The sequence below is a fragment of the Triticum urartu genome, chromosome 5 (genome assembly GCF_003073215.2).
Source record: "Triticum urartu cultivar G1812 chromosome 5, Tu2.1, whole genome shotgun sequence".
Classification (NCBI taxonomy): Eukaryota; Viridiplantae; Streptophyta; class Magnoliopsida; order Poales; family Poaceae; genus Triticum; species Triticum urartu.
In genome coordinates this window covers 26,746,318-26,768,683 of record NC_053026.1, presented here as the reverse complement: position 1 = coordinate 26,768,683, position 22,366 = coordinate 26,746,318, and positions in this window count along the sequence as shown.

Genomic DNA, 22,366 nt, shown 5'->3' with positions numbered 1-22,366 from the left:
GAACTACCGCACACATCCACGGTACTACCGCTGGACGGTGAGGTACTACTGTTTTGCGCGGTAGTGACCAGACGAGGCCCTGTTGCATAGGGCAACGAGCGATAGAACCGCCGAAGCGGTACTACCGCGTGCCCCTACGATACAACCGCAGGGCAGGGCTCTATCGGCACTGGAAAACGCACAGAATAAACAAATTACTTCCATAGCTACTTCTCCAGAGTTTAGGGTTGTACAAAAATCTGGCACGGTACTACCGCTCATAGGGAGCGGTACTATCGCATGGGGGCGGAAGTAAAAACATACTTCTGTGCCTACTTCCACATGCGCCAGCATCTGGGCTGGAGGCAGTGGTACTACCGCTCGCAAGGAGCGATACTACCGCTTGGAGCGCTACTACCGCCCGCCTGAGCGGTACTACCGCATGCCACAGAGGCTGTAGCACTTGGCAGCCTTCATATTGCAGAGACAAGGAAAACAGATGGTGCTCCTTTGAAGGGAAGGAAAGGTGGTGCAAAGGAACAGATGTGTACGTGATGATTCCACCCTAACCTTTCCAAAGCGGACCCCTCTTAGTAGTACGCCTTTCCTACGACTCAAATCCACCGGAAAAAACGTAGAGAACCGCCGTCTTTGATAAGCTCCGAGGGGCACCGAATCATCTTGTGCCTAGACATGAGATGTCTGAAATGCTCAACGCACACGATTAGTCTGCAAATGCACTGTCATCAAACACCAAAACCACATAGGGATAAATATGCCCTTACAATCTCCCCCTTTTTGGTGGATTGATGACAATACGGGATTTGCACACAGGTATATAAAATGAAAATAAGAAAACCCAAAATCTATAAAATGTAGACAGGGTCCCCCTAGATGTGTGCACTCTATAGATATGCATTGGACTACACAACACACATACTAGGATCAACACTCCCCCTATATTTTATAGACAAGGCAATCCTTGCAAAAAAATAAGTGACACTAAGTATGGAGGCAAGGTATAGTAAGTGAGCATGAAGTAAAAGGCACAAGATAAAGTAAGCTCACAAGCTACTAAACATACTAGACAATAAAGGATAAGCTTGAGGGCATATGTCTCACACCATATGATGGAATAATTCTCCTGGTCTCACACGCAAACGAACACAAACCAACAAACCAAACAACGAAGGTTCAACGAAACACGAAGGTAAAGAGACAACTCGCAAATCCTACACTCTCTCCCCCTTTGGCATCGAGACACCAAAAAGGCAGAGGACACCTAAGACACAAGTGGTAGCTCCCACTGCAGTGATCACCCAACAATCTCATCATCTGTCTCGGCAGCAGGAATTGACTCCTCGTATCACTCAGTCCACTGATAGCCCTGCTTCATCATCCAAGCAGCCTCAGGAGTTATGATCTTCTCCGACCCGATCGAGACGTGCTCACCAAGCTTCCTCAAAATCCGATTGTCGCATTGGCGACTCTCCTTCTGAGCAATGTGAGTCTGGTACTGCCCCTTGGCCTGCATGCAGAACAGAGCCTTCATCTTGGCCTTGAGCTTCTTAGCCCAAGATGGCTCAGCAGAGGGAGGAGCGTGCCCCTCAGAACTGTCCTCCGCTTCCTCCTCCTCAATCTCATCATCATCAACATCCATGCGTGCAGCCTCGGCCTCAGCCCATGTAGTGGTGTTAGCCCACTTGTTCTTCTAGCGCAGCTTGATGGGCTCATGGCGAATCCAGTTGAGAGCAAGAAACTCTTCTCCTGGAAAGAGCTTCTCCCAAGTCTTCGAGATCAAGAGGTGCAAATAAGGTCCATAGATGGGCACCTTATGATGGAACACAGCAAACTGAAGCTCACACCACATGATATGAGAGACATTAAGTGGTTCAGGTTGTTGGAGACGCGCTTCCTCACACATGAGCATCATGTCCACAAGATAGGAATGCACCTTGTCCTTGTCGCCTATGCGAAGAAAAAGAGAGTTGCGGAAGATTCGGTGCATGATGTCAAGAAATGGGTTCAGCACAAAAGTCTTCTTGTCATTGGGTAACTTCTTCTCAACAAGGTAGGGTTGAAGCTTGATGTCTACTACACAAGTTTATTCTTGTAGACACGTGTTGGGCCTCCAAGCGCAGAGTTTTGTAGGACAGTAGCAATTTTCCCTCAAGTGGATGACCTAAGGTTTATCAATCCATGGGAGGTGTAGGATGAACATAGTCTCTCTCAAAACGACCCTGCAACCAAATATAAGAAATCTCTTGTGTCCCCAACACACACAATACAATGACAAATTGTATAGGTGCACTAGTTCGGCAAAGAGATGTTTATAAAAGTGTAATATGGATGGTAGAAATATATTTTTATAATCTGAATAAATAAAAACAGCAAGGTAGCAAATAGTAAACGGGCACAAAAATGGTATTGCAACACTTGGAAATGAGGCCTAGGGTCCGTGCTTTCGCTACTACAATCTCTCAACAGTGCTAATATAATTGGATCATATAACCACCCCTCAAAGTGCGATGAAGAAGCACTCCAAAGTTCCTATCTAGCGGAGAACATAAGAATAAATTGTTCGTAGGGTACGCAACCACCTCAAAGCTATTCTTTTCGTTCGACCTATTCAAGAGTTCGTACTAAAATAACACAAAGCTATTCTTTCCGTTCAATCTATCCTAGAGTTCATACTAAAATAACACCAAAGCAAATTCATATTCATAATACTCAATCCAACACAAAGAACTTCAAAGAGTGCCCCAAGATTTCTACCGGAGAAACAAAGACAAGAACGTGCATCAACCCCTGTGCATAGATTACCCCTATGTAACCTCGGGAATCCGCGAGTTGAGTGCCAAAACATATATCAAGTGAATCAATACGATACCCCATTGTCACCATGAGTATTCAATTGCAAGACATATATCAAGTGTTCTCAAATCCATAAAAGTATTCAATCCGATAACGACGAAATCTCAAAGGGAAAACTCAATTCATCACAACAAGATAGAGGGGGGAAAACACCGTATGATCCCACTATATTAACAAAGCCCACGATACATCAAGATCGTGACATCTCAAGAACAAGAGAGAGATAGAGAGATTAAACACATAGCTACTGGTACAAACCCTCAACCCCGAGGGTGGACTACTCCCTCCTCATCGTGGTGGCCGTTGGGATGATGAATATGGCCACCGGAGATGATTCCCCCCTCCATTAGGGTGCTGGAACAGGGTCTAGATTGGTTTTCGGTGGCTACAGAGCCTTGCGATGGCGTAACTTCTGATCTAGGTTAACCCTGAGGGTTTCCGGATTTTTTTGGAATTTATAGGATAAAGAGGGGGTGCAGGAGGCCATCGAGGTGGGCACAACCCACCTGGGCGCCCTGGTGGGTTGTACCCCCTTCGGGGCACCCCCAGGTGCTTCTCTGGCCCATCCTAGGTGTTCTGGTCCATAAAAAATCTCCAAAAAGTTTCCCGGGGTTTGGACTCCATTTGATATTGATTTCCTGTGATGTAAAAAACACGCAAAAAACAACAACTAGCACTTGGCACCATGTCAATAGGTTGGTACCAAAAAATGATATAAAATGATTATAAAAGGTCCAAGAATGATAATATAACAGCATAGAACAACAAAAAAATATAGATACGTTGGAGACGTATCGGCATCCCCAAGCTTAATTCCTGCTCGTCCTCGAGTAGGTAAATGATGAAAAATAGAATTTTTGATGTGGAATGCTGCTTAACATGTCATCTCATATTCTTTTCTTTATAGCATGGACATTTGGACTTTTATATGGTTCAAAGAAATATTCTAGTTTTGACATGAGGACTTAAATACTCAAGCATATCAACAAGCAACCATGTCTTTCAAAATATCAACACTGAAATAAGTTATCCCTAGCCCATCATGCTCAATCGTTGATCCATTCATTAAACACACTCGCATATTAGCTACACCCAATGCCCAGGTACGATCATAGTGCCCCCTAGTTGGTGCTTTATAAGAGAAGATGGAGACTCAAATTAAAAATAAAAATTGCAGAAAGTAAAATAAAGGCCCTTCGCAGAGGGAAGTAGGGATTTGTAGAGGTGCCAGAGCTCAAAGCAAGAATTGAGAGATAAATACATTTTGAGAGGCATACTTCTCCCACCAACGAAAACGACTTAGAGGACCCAACACTTTCCATGCTAGATATATCATAGGCGGTTCCCAAACAGAAAATAAAGTTTATTCCTTTTTCCACCGTACTTTCACTTTCCATGGCTAATCGTATCCACGGGTACTGTCGGTGTCAAAACTGGCGGATCTCGGGTAGGGGGTCCCAAACTGTGCGTCTAGGCCGGATGGTAACAGGAGGCAGGGGACACAATGTTTTACCCAGGTTCGGGCCCTCTTGATGGAGGTAAAAACCTACGTCCTGCTTGATTAATATTGATGATATGGGTAGTACAAGAGTAGATCTACCACGAGATCGGAGAGGCTAAACCCTAGAAGCTAGCCTATGGTATGATTGTATGTTGTGGTTGTTGTCCTATAGACTAAAACCCTTCGGTTTATATAGACACCGGAGAGGGTTAGGGTTACACAAGGTCGGTTACAAAGGAGGAGATATCCATATCCGTATTGCCTAGCTTGCCTTCCACGCTAAGTAGAGTCCCATCCGGACACGAGACGAAGTCTTCAATCTTGTATCTTCATAGTTTAACAGTCCGTCCAATGGAGATAGTCCGGCTGTCCGGAGACCCCCTAATCCAGGACTCCCTCAGTAGCCCCTGAACCAGGCTTCAATGACGATGAGTCCGGCGTGCAGTATTGTCTTTGGCATTGCAAGGAGGGTTCCTTCTCCGAATACATCACAGAAGAATTTGAATACGAGGATAGTGTCCGACCCTGCAAAATAAGTTCCACATACCGCCGTAGAGAGAATAATATTTTCGCAAATCCAATTTGCTGACTTGTTTTGGCAGCATGACGTTATGTCATGGCCCGGTGATTATTCGAACCGTTTTTCTTCAACCAGCTCCACACATAACGCGAGGTGGTTTCTTGACACGTCTTGTCAAAGCAGAGATCGTGTTCCCCCAATTACGGGATTCTCATTAATGCGGTCGTGGGTAACCCAACCGTGTCTAGGACTCCTAGATTATAGGCAAGTCCTAAATGGCTAAGGAGAGGACGCTTGATATTCACCCTCTTTATAAAGGGACAAGGTTTTCGCTTTTTCCCTCTCGTGCTCAATCGAACCCTTCCCCCGCCTCGAGTTCCAACACCCAAAGCCCAGGTTAGGTGCTCCGAATCTTCAATCATGTCCGGATCCAGCCTTCAAGGCCGATGGATGCCCTCCTCCGTGACGGAAGAGGACATCAAGAAGTTGAGGGAGGCCAGATACCTGGCCGCCGAGGTTTCGCATCGGCTACCTGCTCGAGGGCAGGTCGTCCCGACTCCCGAACCCAACGAGAATGTCGTGTTCGTCTCCCACTTCCTCCGAGGCCTAGGCCTCACTCTGGATCCCTTTGTCAGGGGTTTGATGTTCTATTACGGGCTAGATTTACACGATCTAGCTCCGGACTCCTTTCTCCACATCGCGACATTGATTGTCATGTGTGAGGCCTTCCTCCGCATTACCCCTCACTTTGGCCTGTGGCTCAAGACCTTTGAAGTGAAGCCGAAGATGATCGAGGGGCAACATGCAGCGTGCGGAGGTGCATCAATAGGCAAGATGGCAGGAGCTCCATGGCCGAAAGGTTCCTTTCCAGAGGTGTCCGAATTATGGCAACGGGAGTGGTTTTACGTCACGGCTCCCAGAAGTGCCAAGTGGGCGGCTGCCCCCGCTTTCCGCTCGGGCCCCCACCACAACTAATGTCATGGATTAGCAGAGGTCTGAGCTGGGGTCCATCCAAGGACGTGCCTATACTGCAAAGCCGCATTCGAGATCTCTTCGAGGGAGATTTTAATTTGGTCGTGGCAATACAAGTTATGCTGGTTCGTCAAGTCCAGCCTTGCAAACGCCGGCCCCTTCGCTTATGGGAGTTCAACCCAGAAGGACCGCGTGCCATTCAAAGTTTCCTCGGCCTGACACACGAGGAGATGTACAAGTCATTCTTCGGACCTCAAATAGAGTGTCCGGATACTACCGAGGACGTGGGCCTGAGCAGTAACTGCGCTGCCGAACAAGTAAGAAATCCTCTAGCCGAACACACTGTCTTTTATTCATCATGAAGTTATTTCTGAGAGTTCGCTCTTTGACCAGGACTGGCTAACAAAGGTGAAGATGATTCGGTGTTTGGCCCCCCTCCCTGAGGGTTTAGAAAATCCGGTATTGGAAAAGATGCTCGAGCTTGCACCTCGCCCGGATCCCTCGAAGGAAGATACAGGGGGGAATAATATGGGCGGAAGCGGGCCCCCATCGCTGCCAGTTCCAACCGAGGGAATGAGCGTCTCCATGAAGGAGGATAACCGGGGGAGGAAAAGGACTGCTTTCGAGGATCCGGAAGCCGAGGCCTCCAAACGGGAGAAGAAGTCTCCCACAGAGGGTCCTGCCCCGGGGGGTGCTTTTGCCGCACAAAGTCCGCGGGGGGATCAGCCCTCCAACGAGTCGTAAGTGATCCAAAAAATACTTTAATAGTGAAGGTATACCATCTTTTTTCTGAGAAAATAACCACCGCATATATCTTGCAGTTCGGGCCTTAGCCCCTCTCAGCTAAGCTCGTCTTCGGGGAATATTCTTCTAGAGGTGATGGAGAGCGAAACGCCTCCCCGGACTCCTCCGCTCAAGAAGCGGGCGACCCCGAAGTGTCGTCATGGAGGGCTTCTCCGGATCCGGTGAGGCCAGAAGATAATCCCCAGCGTCCGGCTCCCGAAGAGAGCAAACAAAAGAGTCCGACACCGTCTGGTATGCGGTCGGACGTTCTAAGGGAGCTGGCGGGGCGAGCGGCCATCTCAGAAGAACACCGTACGCTGATGGGTACGGTGATGGAGAGAACTTCGTCCACCGAAAGCGGATTACATGAAGCCTTTATGAGTCTACTGACAGGCTTTGAGGTACATGAGATAATATGTGATAGTACCACACATGTTAGGTGTGCCCTATGTAGATAGTAGCCCCTGAGACTCTGGTTGTCGTCAAGAACGGCGATGAACAGAGGATCATAGTCCCAGGCAATAACCAGACTGCCATTATGTGCAGGTGGTGGAAGCTCCGGTGGCTAGCCGGACTAGTGAGTTTGCCGAATTAAAACGGCAACTGGATGCGGCAGACGCCGACATCGGGCTTGTTAACAAGAGGCTTGATGAGGCACAGGGTAAGTGTTATTATCTGGTGAACGCCACATAGTAAGAGCAGCATGATGCCAGTATCTTTAATATGTTGTGACTGCAAATGGAGCTGCCACCGTGGAAACCTTGCGGGTAGAACTTGCCCGAGCCAAGGAACAAGCGAGGATTAGTAATGCGGCTGCTTTGAAGGCGGCCGAAGAGTTGAAAGCCAAGAAGGCCGCACATTGCGAGAGCCAAGAGAAGATGGCCAAGATGGCCATAGAATTAAAAGACACTGCTGACCGTTGCCGACTCCTTGAAAAAGAAAACCGAGCAAAGGCAACGGACCTTGAGGAGGCCACGATGGAGGACAAAGACACCCGCTCTGCTATGAGAGCGAAGAAGGAGGAGCTGCGGGAAGCCGGGGATATTGCGACTGGGAAGCCCTTCATGCTACGGAGGAAGTTCGGAGATCCACGGTATGCCCCTCTGGATCGGCTGTGGAGTTCGGAAGATGCGTATATGGACTTGGCGGCGAGCGCTGCCGATGCAGCCAAATAATTCCAAGGTCAAACAGATCATGAAGTGGACAAGCTGTTCTGGTCGCAATTCAACGTTCCAGAGCGTCCACTTCCATTGACTGATCAGCTAACCGAATGGGCCAAACTAAATAGGTTGTCCGGACTCGCCATGAGGTCTGTCGTGGATCAGCTATGGCCGAAAAAGCCAAAGCCGAACAACTATTTCAGTTTAGTGCAGCGGTTCCTTGGTGCGGTGCCGCGCATTAATGCGATGAAGAGGTCGGCGTGCATAGCAGGCTCGCTGATGGCCCTTGCCTGTGTTAAAGCATACTGGGCGGAGATGGACGCTACCACTGTTGCGGCGAAGGGTTCAACCATAGGCCGAGTGGCTGCCGAGCACTATTTCGAGGAGGTTCTCGAGGGTGCTCGTTTGATAGAGGCCTAGTGCTCGAAGAATATTATGTTTGAGTGAAATGTATTCCCATTGTAAACACAATGTTTTTATGAAATTTTATAAGGCTGTGTTTATACTTTTGCCCGAAAGTAATATGATGCCTCCTGTGCGGCCGTTTATGTATACATGTGTATAACCTGAAAGATTGCAATCGTCGGCTTCAGCCCCCACGCATATAATGCGGAGGTGTTCGCAAAAAACGTGTGTTCACACTTAACCCAACGTCTTGGTCCTATTAAGGAGGTGATAGCGCAGCGAATGAGGCAACCGGACTATAATGCTCTAACACTTTCACTTAGCCATAGGAGTTTGACAGTGGGGCTACTAGATAGCCCCTGGTGGCTCCGCACTCTCCCGATCTCGGGGTGCGTACATGCCTGTCCGGAAAACGGCCCTTCGTTAGGGCGGAGGAATTCTAACATTCCGATAGGTCATCGAGTGGTTGACCAGTCTCACGCTATATCATGACAGTCAGTTTTCAGCTTTCTCTACTGAGGTGCTCGTCCGGATGAACCAGGGCATAATTGCAGTAGTTCTCCTGGTGCTGCCTTAGCCGATAAAGCGGAACATAAGGCACCAAAACACAGGAGCCGGGCAAACCCAACATTTGACCAAAGACAATGATTCGGAGCTGATGCATAGAAGGCCAAACTCGCGACGCCGAACACTCCCTAAGGTATTCGGTCTTTATGGTATAAACCGGGCCTAAATAGTGCCCTTTGTAAGAAGCCCCTTGTGTCCAGGTACGTGCATTATTCTGACATGGCCACATGCCAAGATGTCAGCATCCTTCTCAATTATGCTGAGAATTCGGTGGATGTGTATCAACAAGAGACAGTAAAAAAGGTTTACGCAGGGTCTTAATCTAAAAAGAATCCTTGGAGCGGCTCCCTGCTGCACGTCTGCGCCTGTGTCTCCGTTGTGCCGTATCCTGGATGGGTGTAGCACGATGGTCATTTGTAAAAAAGAGGAACTTTGGTGAAAAAGTTGTCGTGCAAAAAGGTGGTTTTTTAAAGAGACCATGTATAACTAGAAATGAGTAGAAATTGCCACTTGTCTGCGCGCGTTGAGCCCCTTGTATTTGTAATAGGGGTGTGGCCATCAATTCGGTATAAATTACATATAGTAGCGCCGGACTCGTCTAACCGTGTCCGTGGTCTTGGCGACCTATCAAATACTTCAGTTGGCGAGGCTGTTTTTAGTGTGCGGCTGCCAAGGCAGTCGCATTCTCTTCGGCGCGCAAGGATCGCTTAATACTTCCCTTCACTGTAATGATGCCGCGTGGACCGGGCATTTTGAGCGTCAGGGAAGCGTAATGTGGTATTGCATTAAAGCGAGCAAAAGCTTCGCGTCCAAGTAGTGCTTGATAACCGCATTGGAACGGAGCAATGTGGAAGGTTAAATGTTCGCTATGGGAGTTATCGGGGAAGCCGAATATAACCTTTAGTAGCAGGGAGCCCGTGCAGTGAGCCCCTGGGCCTGGCATTACTCCATTAAAGGTAGCGTTGCTATGGAAAATTTTCGTTGGGTCTATCCCCATGTCGCGGATTGTATCCTGGTATACCAGGTTTAGACTGCTGCCACCGTCCATAAGGACTCATGTGAAGTGGTATCCGTCAATTATTGGGTCTAATACCAGGGCAGCCCATCCTGCACACCGGATACTTGCTGAGTAATCATGATGGTCGAAAGTGATCGGTTGAGACGACCAGTGGCAGGACTCCGCAGTGATAGGCCCTTGGGCATATTTTTCTGGGAGTGCCATTTTGTTTCTCCCCTTGATCACGTGTAACACGTTTACTGTTTTGACTTCTGGTGGAAATTTCTTTTGTTCCCCAGTGTCTTGCTTGAGAGGCTCATCCTCGTCTTCGCTTGGTGTATCCTCCCCCTTGTGTACGGCATTGAGCTTGCGGGACTGCTTGAAGACCCAACATTCTCTGTGGGTATGATTAGCGGGTTTACCAGGGTTGCTATGAATCTGACATATTTGGTCCAGAATTTTGTTTAGACTGGACAGTTCGTCTCTGGCGCCTTTAGAGGGCGGCTTTTGCTGACCTGGCCGAGAGCTTTTGAATCCGGCGTTTACTGCCGTGCTCTTCGTGCTGTCTTCTTTATTCCGACGTTTGTTATTGCTGTTGCGCCGTGATTTCCCGTTTCCATCTCTAACTTCGGATGTACTGGGGTCGCTGGTGCTGCATCTGGCTAGCCAGCTATCCTCACCCGCGCAAAAGTGGGTCATGAGGCTTGTTAATGCTTCCATTGTTCTCGACTTTTCTTGGCCGAGGTGTCTGGCAAGCCATTCGTCACGGACGCTATGCTTAAAAGCTGCCAAGGCTTCGGCGTCCGGACAGTCGACAATTTGGTTCTTTTTAGTAAGAAACCTGTTCCAAAGCTTGCGGGCTGACTCTCTAGGCTGTTGAGTTATATGACTCAAATCATCCACGTCCGGAGGTCGGACATAAGTCCCTTGAAAATTTGCCCGAAAGGCGTTTTCGAGATCGTCCTAGCTTCCAATGGAGTTTTCGGGGAGGCTTTTAAGGCAGTGCCGAGCTGGCCCTTTGAGCTTGAGGGGTAAGTACTTGATGGCGTGGAGATCGTCTCCTTGAGCCATATGGATATGAAGGATATAGTCCTCAATCCAGACCCCAGGGTCTGTTGTTCCGTCATATGACTCTATGTTTACGGGTTTGAATCCCTCTGGGAATTCATGGTCTAACACCTCATCGGTGAAACATAGGGGGTGTGCGGCACCCCTATAGCTGGGTGTACCGCATTGTTCTGATGCTTGTTCTGTTGCATCATATGCTGGGGCGCGCTTGCGTGGTCCATAGATGGATCTGGTTACGCCGTCCTTTTGGTGCGAGCCCTCGTGTGGATCGCTTATTTGGCTTGTGAGTGGAGTTGTTTGCTGCTCCATGTTGGCCGTGAGGTCATCTATCCGGCCAGGTGGCCATTTTGATTTTTGGTTGTGGGGGATCTAGGGCCTCCTCATCGAATTCGGGTAGCAACTTCCGCTTCGGGTAGCTCTTGGTGGGGCGATTGCCACCATACTTCGCTGCTGTGTTGAGTACTTTACTCCATCTGATTTGGAGTGTGTCCTGCGCAGCCTTGAGCCTTTGCTTCTGCGTTTTCAGACTCCTCGCGGTGGCAACAAGCCTTTGATGGGCATTCTGCTGCTCTAGGTGCCTGTCCGGCGTTATGTCATCCGGACTTTTATCTTTGACAGAATTGGTTTGTTCGGTTTGATTTTCCGTATTGCCGTGGTCCGGCAGTGGTTCGCCCTGCTCCAACGCTGGGTCTGTATGATCGTTATTTCTGCCGAGGTGGGATTTGGGGCGGCGCTTACGCCGCCGCTTTGACTGCTTCTTGAGGGGACAAGCCTTCGTTGCGTCCTTCCGTTCCTCGTCGTCGTCTTCTTTTGGTGTGTCCACCATGTATACGTCATATGATGAGGTGGACGTCCAGCGCCCTGTGGACGGTGGTTCCTCTTCGCCTCCCGCATCATCATCCATACCGTCGATGTCTTCGGAGTCGAAGTCAAGCATGTCGGTTAAATCATCGACAGTGGTTACGAAGTGGGTGGTGGGTGGGCGTCGAATTTCTTCGTCGTCCGCATACCAATTATGTTGGCCATAGTCCGGCCAGGGCTCTCCTGACAAAGAGAGAGAACTTAGTGAATTCAGAATGTCGCCGAAGGGAGAGTGCTGAAAGATATCCGCGACGGTGAATTCCATGATCAGCACCCAATCGGATTCGATTGGCAGGGGCGCGGACGGTTCGGAGTCCAGAAAAGAGTCCGGCACCTTGGAGTCATGAGCTTCGCAGAGGATTAGGCTGGTGTTCGGCTCGATCGCCGTTGAGACTGCAGCCCCTGAGGCGGTGTCTAGCCACCCGTCCTCGATTGGCGCAGTTGGCTCCGAGCTAAGGGTCGGAGCTGATGCAGGCACGGCCTCTGGGGTACTGTTCGGCGGCAGAGCTAGGTCATACCTGTCGTGACAGTGCGGCGCGCCCGGCTGTGGCTCGAATCCGTCGAAGATCAAGTCTCCGCGGATGTCGGCCGCGTAGTTCAAACTTCCAAATTTGACCTGACGGCCAGGGGCGTAGCTTTCAATCTGCTCCAGATGGCCAAGCGAATTAGCCCGCAGTGCAAAGCCGCCGAATACGAAGACCTGTCCAGGGAGAAAAGTCTCGCCCTGGACCGCATCGCTATCGATGATAGTAGGAGCCATCATGCCTAAGGGCGACGATACAAAGGAACTCTCAATGAAAGCACCAATGTCGGTGTCAAAACCGGCGGATCTCGGGTAGGGGGTCCCGAACTGTGCGTCTAGGCCAGATGGTAACAGGAGGCAGGGGACACAATGTTTTACCCAGGTTTGGGACCTCTTGATGGAGGTAAAACCCTACGTCCTGCTTGATTAATATTGATGATATGGGTAGTACAAGAGTAGATCTACCACGAGATCGGAGAGGCTAAACCCTAGAAGCTAGCCTATGTTATGATTGTATGTTGTGGTTGTTGTCCTACGGACTAAAACCCTTCGGTTTATATAGACACCGGAGAGGGTTAGGGTTACACAAGGTCGGTTACAAAGGAGGAGATATCCATATCCGTATTTCCTAGCTTGCCTTCCACGCTAAGTAGAGTCCCATCCAGACACGAGACGAAGTCTTCAATCTTGTATCTTCATAGTCTAACAGTCCGGCCAATGGAGATAGTCCGGCTGTCCGGAGACCCCCTAATCCAGGACTCCCTCAGGTACCCTCCATACTGATGTTTACTACGCAACTTTATTCTTGTAGACACGTGTTGGGCCTCCAAGCGCAGAGTTTTGTAGGACAGTAGCAATTTTCCCTCAAGTGGATGACCTAAGGTTTATCAATCCGTGAGAGGTGTAGGATGAAGATGGTCTCTCTCAAACGACCCTGCAACCAAATACAAGAAATCTCTTGTGTCCCCAACACACCCAATACAATGGCAAATTGTATAGGTGCACTAGTTCGGCGAAGAGATGGTGGTAAAAGTGTAATATGGATGGTAGAAATATATTTTTATAATCTGAATAAATAAAAACAGCAAGGTAGAAAATAGTAAACAGGCACAAAAACGGTATTGCAATGCTTGAAAATGAGGCCTAGGGTCCGTACTTTCTCTAGTGCAATCTCTCAATAATGCTAATATAATTGGATCATATAACCATCCCTCAAAGTGCGATGAAGAATCACTCCAAAGTTCCTATCTAGCGGAGAACATAAGAATAAATTGTTTGTAGGGTACGAAACCACCTCAAAGCTATTCTTTTCATCCGATCTATTCAAGAGTTCGTACTAAAATAACACAAAGCTATTCTTTTCGTTCGATCTATCCTAGAGTTCATACTAAAATAACACCAAAGCAAATTCATATTTATAATGCTCAATCCAACACAAAGAACTTCAAAGAGTGCCCCAAGATTTCTACTGATAAACAAACACAAGAACGTGCATCAAGCCCTATGCATAGATTACCCCAATGTCACCTCGGGAATCCGCGAGCTGAGTGCCAAAACATATATCAAGTGAATCAATATGATACCCCATTGTCACCACGAGTATTCAATTGCAAGACATATATCAGGTGTTCTCAAATCCATAAAAGTATTCAATCCAATAACAACGAAACCTCAAAGGGAAAAACTCAATTCATCACAACAAGATAGAGAGGCGAAAACACCATATGATTCGACTATATTAATAGAGCTCCCGATACATCAAGATCGTGACATCTCAAGAACACGAGAAAGAGAGAGAGAGAGAGATTAAACACATAGCTACTGGTACAAACCCTCATCCTTGAGGGTGGACTGCTCCCTCCTCATCGCAGTGGCCATCGGTATGGTGAAGATGACCACCAGAGATGATTCCCCCTCCGGCAGGGTGCCAGAAAGGGTCTAGATTGGTTGTCGATGGCTACTGAGCCTTGCGGCGGCAGAACTTCTGATCTAGGTTAACCCCGAGGGTTGCGGAATATTTGGGAATTTATAGGGTAAAGAGGGGGTGCGGGAGGCCACCGAGGTGGGCACAACCCACCTGTGCGCGCCTGGGCCCCTAGGCGCGCCCTGGTGGGTTGTGCCCCCCTCGGGGCACCCCCAGGTGCTGCTCTGGCCCATCCTGGGTGTTCTGGTCTATAAAAAATCTCCAAAATGTTTTGCGGTGTTTGGACTCCGTTTGATATTGATTTCCTGTGATGTAAAAAACAAGCAAAAAAACAGCAACTGGCACTTGGCACTATGTCAATAGGTTAGTACCAAAAAATAATATAAAATGACTATAAAATGATTAGAAAAGATCGAAGAATGATAATATAATAGCATGGAACAATATAAAATTATATATACGTTGGAGACGTACGTATCAGCATCCCCAACTTAATTCCAGCTCGTCCTCGAGTAGGTAAATGATAAAAACAAATTTTTTGATGTGGAATGCTGCCTAAGATGTCATCTCATATTCTGTTCTTTATAGCATGGGCATTTGTACTTTTATTTGGTTCAAAGCAACAGTGTAGTTTTGACATGAGGACTTGAATACTCAAGCATACCAACAAGCAACCATGTCTTTCAAAATATCAACGCTAAAATAAGTTATCCCTAGCCCATCATGCTCAATCGTTGATCCATTCATTAAACACACTCGCATATTAGCTACACTCAATGGTCAAGTACGATCATAGTGCCCCCTAGTTGGTGCTTTATAAGAGAAGCTGGAGACTCAAATTAAAAATAAAAATTGCATAAAGTAAAAGAAAGGCCCTTCGCAGAGGGAAGTAGGGATTTGTAGAGGTGCCAGAGCTCAAAGTGAAAATTGAGAGATAAAACATTTTGAGAGGCATACTTTTACCACCAACGAAAATGACTTAGAGCTCCCAACACTTTCCATGCTAGATATATCATAGGCGGTTCGCAAACAGAAAATAAAGTTTATTCCTTTTTCCACCATACTTTCACTTTCCATCGCTAACCGTATCCATGGGTGCCCTCCATATTGATGTCTACTACACAACTTTATTCTTGTAGACACGTGTTGGGCCTCCAAGCGCAGAGTTTTGTAGGACAGTAGCAATTTTCCCTCAAGTGGATGACCTAGTTTAGAAATCCATGAGAGGTGTAGGATGAAGATGGTCTCTCTCAAACGACCCTGCAACCAAATACAAGAAATCTCTTGTGTCCCCAACACACCCAATACAATGGCAAATTGTATAGGTGCACTAGTTCGGCGAAGAGATGGTGATAAAAGTGTAATATGGATGGTAGATGAGGGAGTCCTGGATTAGGGGGTCTCCGGACAGCCGGACTATATCCTTTGGCCGGACTGTTGGACTATGAAGATACAAGATTGAAGACTTCGTCTCGTGTCCGGATGGGACTCTACTTGGCGTGGAAGGCAAGCTAGGAAATACGGATATGGATATCTCCTCCTTTGTAACCGACCTTGTGTAATGCTAACCCTCTCCGGTGTCTATATAAATCAAAGGGTTTTAGTTCGTAGGACAACAACCATAACATACAATCATACCATAGGCTAGCTTCTAGGGTTTAGCCTCTCTGATCTCGTGGTAGATCTACTCTTGTACTACCCATATCATCAATATTAATCAAGCAGGACGTAGGGTTTTACCTCCATCAAGAGGGCCCGAACCTGGGTAAAACATCGTGTCCCCTGCCTCCTGTTACCATCCGGCCTAGACGCACAGTTCGGGATCCCCCTACCCGAGATCTGCCGGTTTTGACACCGACATTGGTGCTTTCATTGAGAGTTCCGCTGTGCCATCGCCACCAGGAAGGATGTCTCATCCCGTCTTTAAAGACGACACTGTTGCTAAGGGAGCTTTGGCTATCGGCCAAACTCTCTGGCTAGGTGGTTTTCTTATGACCGCCTGTTCGGCCGCTGCGCCGACGATGACTTCTCGGGTCATCGAAATCAATCTTCATGTTAACTCAGAACTCGCCGAGCAGTTAGATCCAATGGAGCTCTCTTCCCTGAACGAGCTCTTGGATCGCATCACCGCCCTGGGAGTCGCTACCGACTACGATCAGATTGGGCCTAAACCCGATCTGAGAGAGATCAACTCTCCCCAGGTCACCCATCACGTTGCAGTGGTGGAGGAACAATGCGGCAACCCTTCATCTATCTTAAGGACTAGCTATGTTCAGATTCCCGATCCCTCCAAGCCGGATACCCGCGGAGAGGAGGACGTCACTCAAGACCTGAACCTAGAGTCAGGCAGCGGGCTACATTTATTGGAAAACATCCAAGAATCCAAACTTCCGAGTTCGGAAACTCCTTGGCCCCTGAGTCTCAGATTGGGTGAGGATTCGGGTTCAATTCCACCCACCCACCCAAACATAAGTGATCTATGCCAAATTAGGCAAGAGCCCGAAGAAACAGTACACCATTACTGGGCCAGATTCCTCCTGGTCATGAACAGGATAAAGGACTACCATGAGGAAGACGCAATTACATTCTTCTGCAATAATTGCATGGACAAGGGAATCCTTAATGCCATAAGTCGCCGCAAAATTACACGCTTTGCCGACTTGGTGTCCATAGTACGAAAGTACTGTGCGATGGAAAGCGCCTGGAAAACCGAAATAAAATTTTGGGTAATCCGGCCCTGAATACAAACCCAGTCCAAAATAAAAGGGTGCATTATCACAATACACCTGGGTTAACTACCAAAAAGCAAAAGCCCTCTACGGGGCAAGGAACCGTACTGGAGGGATGGCTCAACGGACGCTGCAAAATTCATAGTACAATGGATGCAATACCAACGCACAGCCTTAGAGCATGTTGGATACTCCGGCAGGTGGCCAAAAGTGGTGAGGATCTACTCCTCCCAAATACCACAGAGCACCATCCCGTGGACAACAATACGGTGTTAACGGTCTTTGAGACCTTCGCATCAAATAATAGATGCAAGCGAACACTCCGCAGCATGGCCGAAATCTGCCACGCAGCAGAAATAAATCCTTGGAGTGACACGGCTATTACCTTCAATGCCAGTGACGAACCCAAATTCCAAACAGCCCGAGCACCAACCGCACTGGTCCTCAGTCCAATCGTGGCCGGCTTTCGACTCACCAAGGTACTCATGGACGGCGGCAGCGGATTAAACCTCATTTATGAGGAAACTCTTCAAAAGATGGAAATAGACTAGAGCCGCATTGAGCAAAGTAGCACAACCTTTAGAGGAATCATCCCCAGTCGGGAAGCACGCTGTGCTGGGAAAACCACACTAGATGTGGTATTCGGCACGCCGGATAATTACAGGTCCGAAGAAATTACATTCAAGTGGCCCCGTTCAGCAGTGGATACCACGCTCTATTAGGGCGGGAGGCGTTTACAATCTTCCAAGCCATACCCCATTACGGGTACATGAAGCTCAAAATGCCCGGGCCCAACGGAATCATCACTCTGGTTAGTGATCCGGACATAGCACTCCGCGTCGAAAATAAGACAGTCGCACTGGCCCTCGAGGCACTATCCGAAGCCCTAGCGGCCGAGGAACTAACCGCGCTGCGCTCCACGGTGAACAGGGACGACGTGATACTTGATAAAAGATCCAAGTCCACCTCCTTTAAACCGGCGGACGAAATAGTCAAATTCCAAGTCCATCCAATGGACCCTACAAAAACAGCTTCCATCGGGGCACAATTAAACCCTGATGTCGACACCGCACTGCGAGAATTCCTACGCGAGAACTGGGACATTTTTGCCTGGCACCCTTCAGACATGCCAGGAATCCCACGCAGGCTGGCTGAGCACAGCCTAAATATCCTAAAAGGATTCAAGCGAGTCAAGCAGGATCTTCGGCGTTTCTCCAAACCTAAGAGACAAGGCATGGCAGAGGAACTAGCCAAGCTATTGGAGGCCGGATTCATCAAAGACATAGAACATCCGGACTGGCTAGCAAACCAGGTGATGGTACCAAAGAAGGACAAATCCTGGCGCTTGTGCGTCGATTTAAGGACCTTAACAAGGCCTGCCCAAAGGATCCCTTCCCCCTCCCCCGCATCGATCAAATCATCGACACTACCGCAGGACACGATTCATTGTGTTTCCTCGACGCATACTCCGGCTACCATCAAATTAAAATGGCAGAGCCAGACCAAGCCGCAACGGCATTCATCACACCATATGGCCCATTCTGCTTCAACACAATGCCCTTCGGGCTCAAAAACGCCGGCGCAACATATCAGCACATGATTCAGACATGTCTCGCAAACCAGATCGGCAAAACAGTGGAGGCATACGTAGATGACGTGGTCGTCAAAACCAAGCATGTCGAATCTCTAGTAGACGACTTGAGGCTCACATTCGATAACCTCCGAACATATGACATCAAGCTCAATCCGGAAAATGCATTTTCGGCGTACCAGCCGGAAAGCTCCAGGGATTCATTGTCTCCAGTAGAGGCATTGAAGCTAATCCGGCCAAAATCTGAGCGTTGTCATAGTTGGCTCCCCCAATAGACCTCAAACAAATACAAAAATTGACTGGATGCGTGGCGGCTCTAAGCCGCTTTATCTCCCGCTTGGGAGAAAAGGCATTACCCCTTTATCGCCTCCTCCGGTGCACCGAGCACTTCGAGTGGACGGATGCCGCCACGACTGGACTCAACGAAATAAAAGCCATATTGGCAACAAACCCAGTCCTGGCCGCGCCAAACATTGGCGAACCAATGCTGTTATACATTGCGGCAACTCATCAAGTAGTAAGCGTAGTGCTCGTCGTCGAGCGAGACGTGGACGGACACACATTCCCCCTTCAAAAGCCGGTTTACTATGTGTCCACTGTCCTTACTCCATGCAAATCACGGTACCCGCATTATCAAAAGATAGCGCACGCGGTATTTATGGCATCCCGGAAGCCGTGACACTACTTTCAAGAGTGTTCGATAACGGTAGCCTCAGAAGTACCACTTAACGATATTATAAACAACCGCGACGCGACGGGCCGGATTGCCAAATGGGCCATTGAGCTCCTCCCGTTCGACATAACTTACAAGCCACGGCGAGCTATTAAGTCGCAAGTTTTGGCTGACTTCGTCGCCGAGTGGACGGAAGCCGAACTCCCTAAGGAGTACGGCACATATTCAAACTGGATCATGCACTTCGACGGCTCCAAAATGTTGGTTGGTCTGGGGGCTGGCATCGTTTAACGTCCCCAATAGGAGATACAGTTCAATACGTACTACAGATAATGTATACGGACTCCAACCACGCAGCCGAATATGAGGCCCTTCTACATGGTCTCCGGATGGCAGTATCCATGGGCATTCAACGCCTAGAGGTGTGCGGGGATTCGAACCTTGCAATATCCCAAATAAATGGAGACTTTGATGCCAAGGATCCGAAAATGGCAGCTGATCGCAATGCCGTCCTAAAAATGTCAGCTCGGTTCGAGGGGCTCGAATTTCACCATGTGGCTCGGGAAAACAATCAGGCGGCGGATATCCTCGCCCGCATCGGCGCAAAACGCGACGCGGTCCCTCCCAACATATTTCTGGAAAGGCTCTTCAAGCCATCCGTAGCATGGGAAGGGGACACCAGTAACAACAGTCCAGACCCGGCCAAAATACCAGATACCGAACTCTCTGACAGAATCGGAGGCTCCGCCACCGAAATAACACATTCAGCCCATGAAATAATGGCCATTATTGCCCCGTGGACAGAACCATTCCTGGCCTAGCTAACTAGACAGGAACTTCCGGAAGACCAAAATGAGGCACGCTGCATAGTGCAGCGATCCAAGTCCTACAAGGTCCATGAGGGAGAATTGTACAAGAAAAGCACTACTGGAGTCGTTCAAAGGTGCATCTCCGAAGAGGAAGGGCGGAACCTTTTGGCAGAAATTCACGCTGGACTCGGCGGTCATCACGCCGCAGCCCGGGCTCTTGTAAGCAAGGCCTTCTGAGGGAGTCCTGGATTAGGGGGTGTTCGGATAGCCAAACTATACCTTCAGCCGGACTCCTGGACTATGAAGATACAAGATTGAAAACTCCGTCCCATGTCCGGAAGGGACTTTCCTTGGCGTGGAAGGCAAGCTTGGCGATACGGATGTTCAGATCTCCTACCATTGTAACCGACTCTATGTAACCCTAACCCTCTCCGGTGTCTATATAAGCCGGAGGGTTTTCGTCCGTAGGACAACATACACATCAACAATCATACCATAGGCTAGCTTCTAGGGTTTAGCCTCTCTGATCTCGTGGTAGATCTACTCTTGCACTACCCATATCATCAATATTAATCAAGCAGGACGTAGGGTTTTACCTCCATCGAGAGGGCCCGAACCTGGGTAAAACTTCGTGTCCCTTGCCTCCTGTTACCATCCGGCCTAGGCGCACAGTTCGGGACCCCCTACCCGAGATCCGCCGGTTTTGACACCGACATTGGTGCTTTCATTGAGACTTCCACTATGCCGTCGCCACCAGGAAGGATGTCTCATCCCGTCTTTAAAGACGACACTGTTGCTAAGGGAGCTTTGGCTATCGGCCAAACTCTCCGGCTTGGTGGTTTTCTTATGACCACATGTTCGGCTTCTGCGCCGACGATGACCTCTTGAGCCATCGAAAGCAATCTTCATGTCAACTTGGAACTTGCCGAGCAGTTAGATCCAATAGAGCTTTCCTCCATAAACGAGCTCTTGGATCGCTTCGCCGCCCTGGGAGTCGCTACGGATTACGACCAGATTGGGCCTAAAACCGATCTTCGGGAGATTAACTCTCCCCAAGCCACCCATCACATTGCTGTGGTAGAGGGACAGTGCAGCGACCCTTCATCTATCTTAAAGACTCGCTATGTCCGGATTCCCGATCCCTCCAAGACGGATGTCCGCGGAGGGGAGGATATCACTCAAGACTTGAACCTAGAATCAGGCGACGGACTGGATTCATTGGACGACATCCAGGAATCCAAATTTTCGAGTTCGGAAATTCCTCGGCCTCTGAGCCTCAGAAGGGGTAAGGCTTCGGATTTAATTCCACCCACCCACCCGAACATTAGCGATCTATCCCAAATCAGGCAAGAGCCCAAGGAAACAGTACATCATTACTGGGCCAGATTCCTCCTGGTTATGAATAGGATAAAGGGCTGCCGCGAGGAAGACGCAATTTCATTCTTCTGCAATAATTGCACGAACTAGGGAATACTCAACGCCATAAGTCACCGTGATATTACACGCTTCGCTGATTTAGCGTCCATAGTATGAAAGTACTGTGCGATGGAAAGCGCCCGGAAAACCGAAACAAAATTTTGGGACAATCCGGCCCTTAAGGCAAGCCCAGTCCGAAATAAAAGGGTGCATCATCGCCAGACACCCGGGTCAAACACCAAAAGGCAAAAACCCTCTATAGGGCATGGAACCATACTAGAAGGATGGCTTAACGGACCCTGTAAAATTCATAGTACAGAGGACGCCACACCAACTCACAGCCTTAGAGCATGTTGGATACTCCGGAAGGTGGCCAAAATTGGCGAAAACCTCCTAATTCCGGAGGCCACAGAAAGCCACCCCAGAGACACCAATACGGTATTAACAGTCTTCGAGACCTTCGCATCAAATAATATGCGAAAGAGGACACTCCACAGCCTTGCCAAAGTCTACCAAGTAGCAACAATAAACCCATGGAGTGACACGGCCATTACCTTTAACGCCAGTGATGAACCTAAATTCTGAACAGCCCGAGCACCAGCTGCATTGGTCCTCAGTCCAATAGTGGACGGCTTTCGTCTTACCAAGGTACTCATGGACAGCGGCAGCGGACTGAACCTCATCTATGAGGAAACTCTTCAAAAAATGGATATAGACTGGAACCGCATCATGCGAAGCAGCACAACCTTTAGAGGAATAATCCCCAGTCGGGAAGCGCGCTGTACAGGAAAAATCACACTAGATGTGGTGTTCGGCACACCGGACAATTATAGGTCTGAAGAGGTCACATTCCAGGTGGCCCCGTTCAGCAGCGGTTATCACGCTCTGCTAGGGCGGGAAGCATTCACAATCTTCCAAGCAATACCCCATTACGGGTACATGAAGCTCAAGATGCCCGGGCCTAACGGGATCATCACTCTCGCTAGTGATCCGGACGTAGCACTCCGCGCCGAA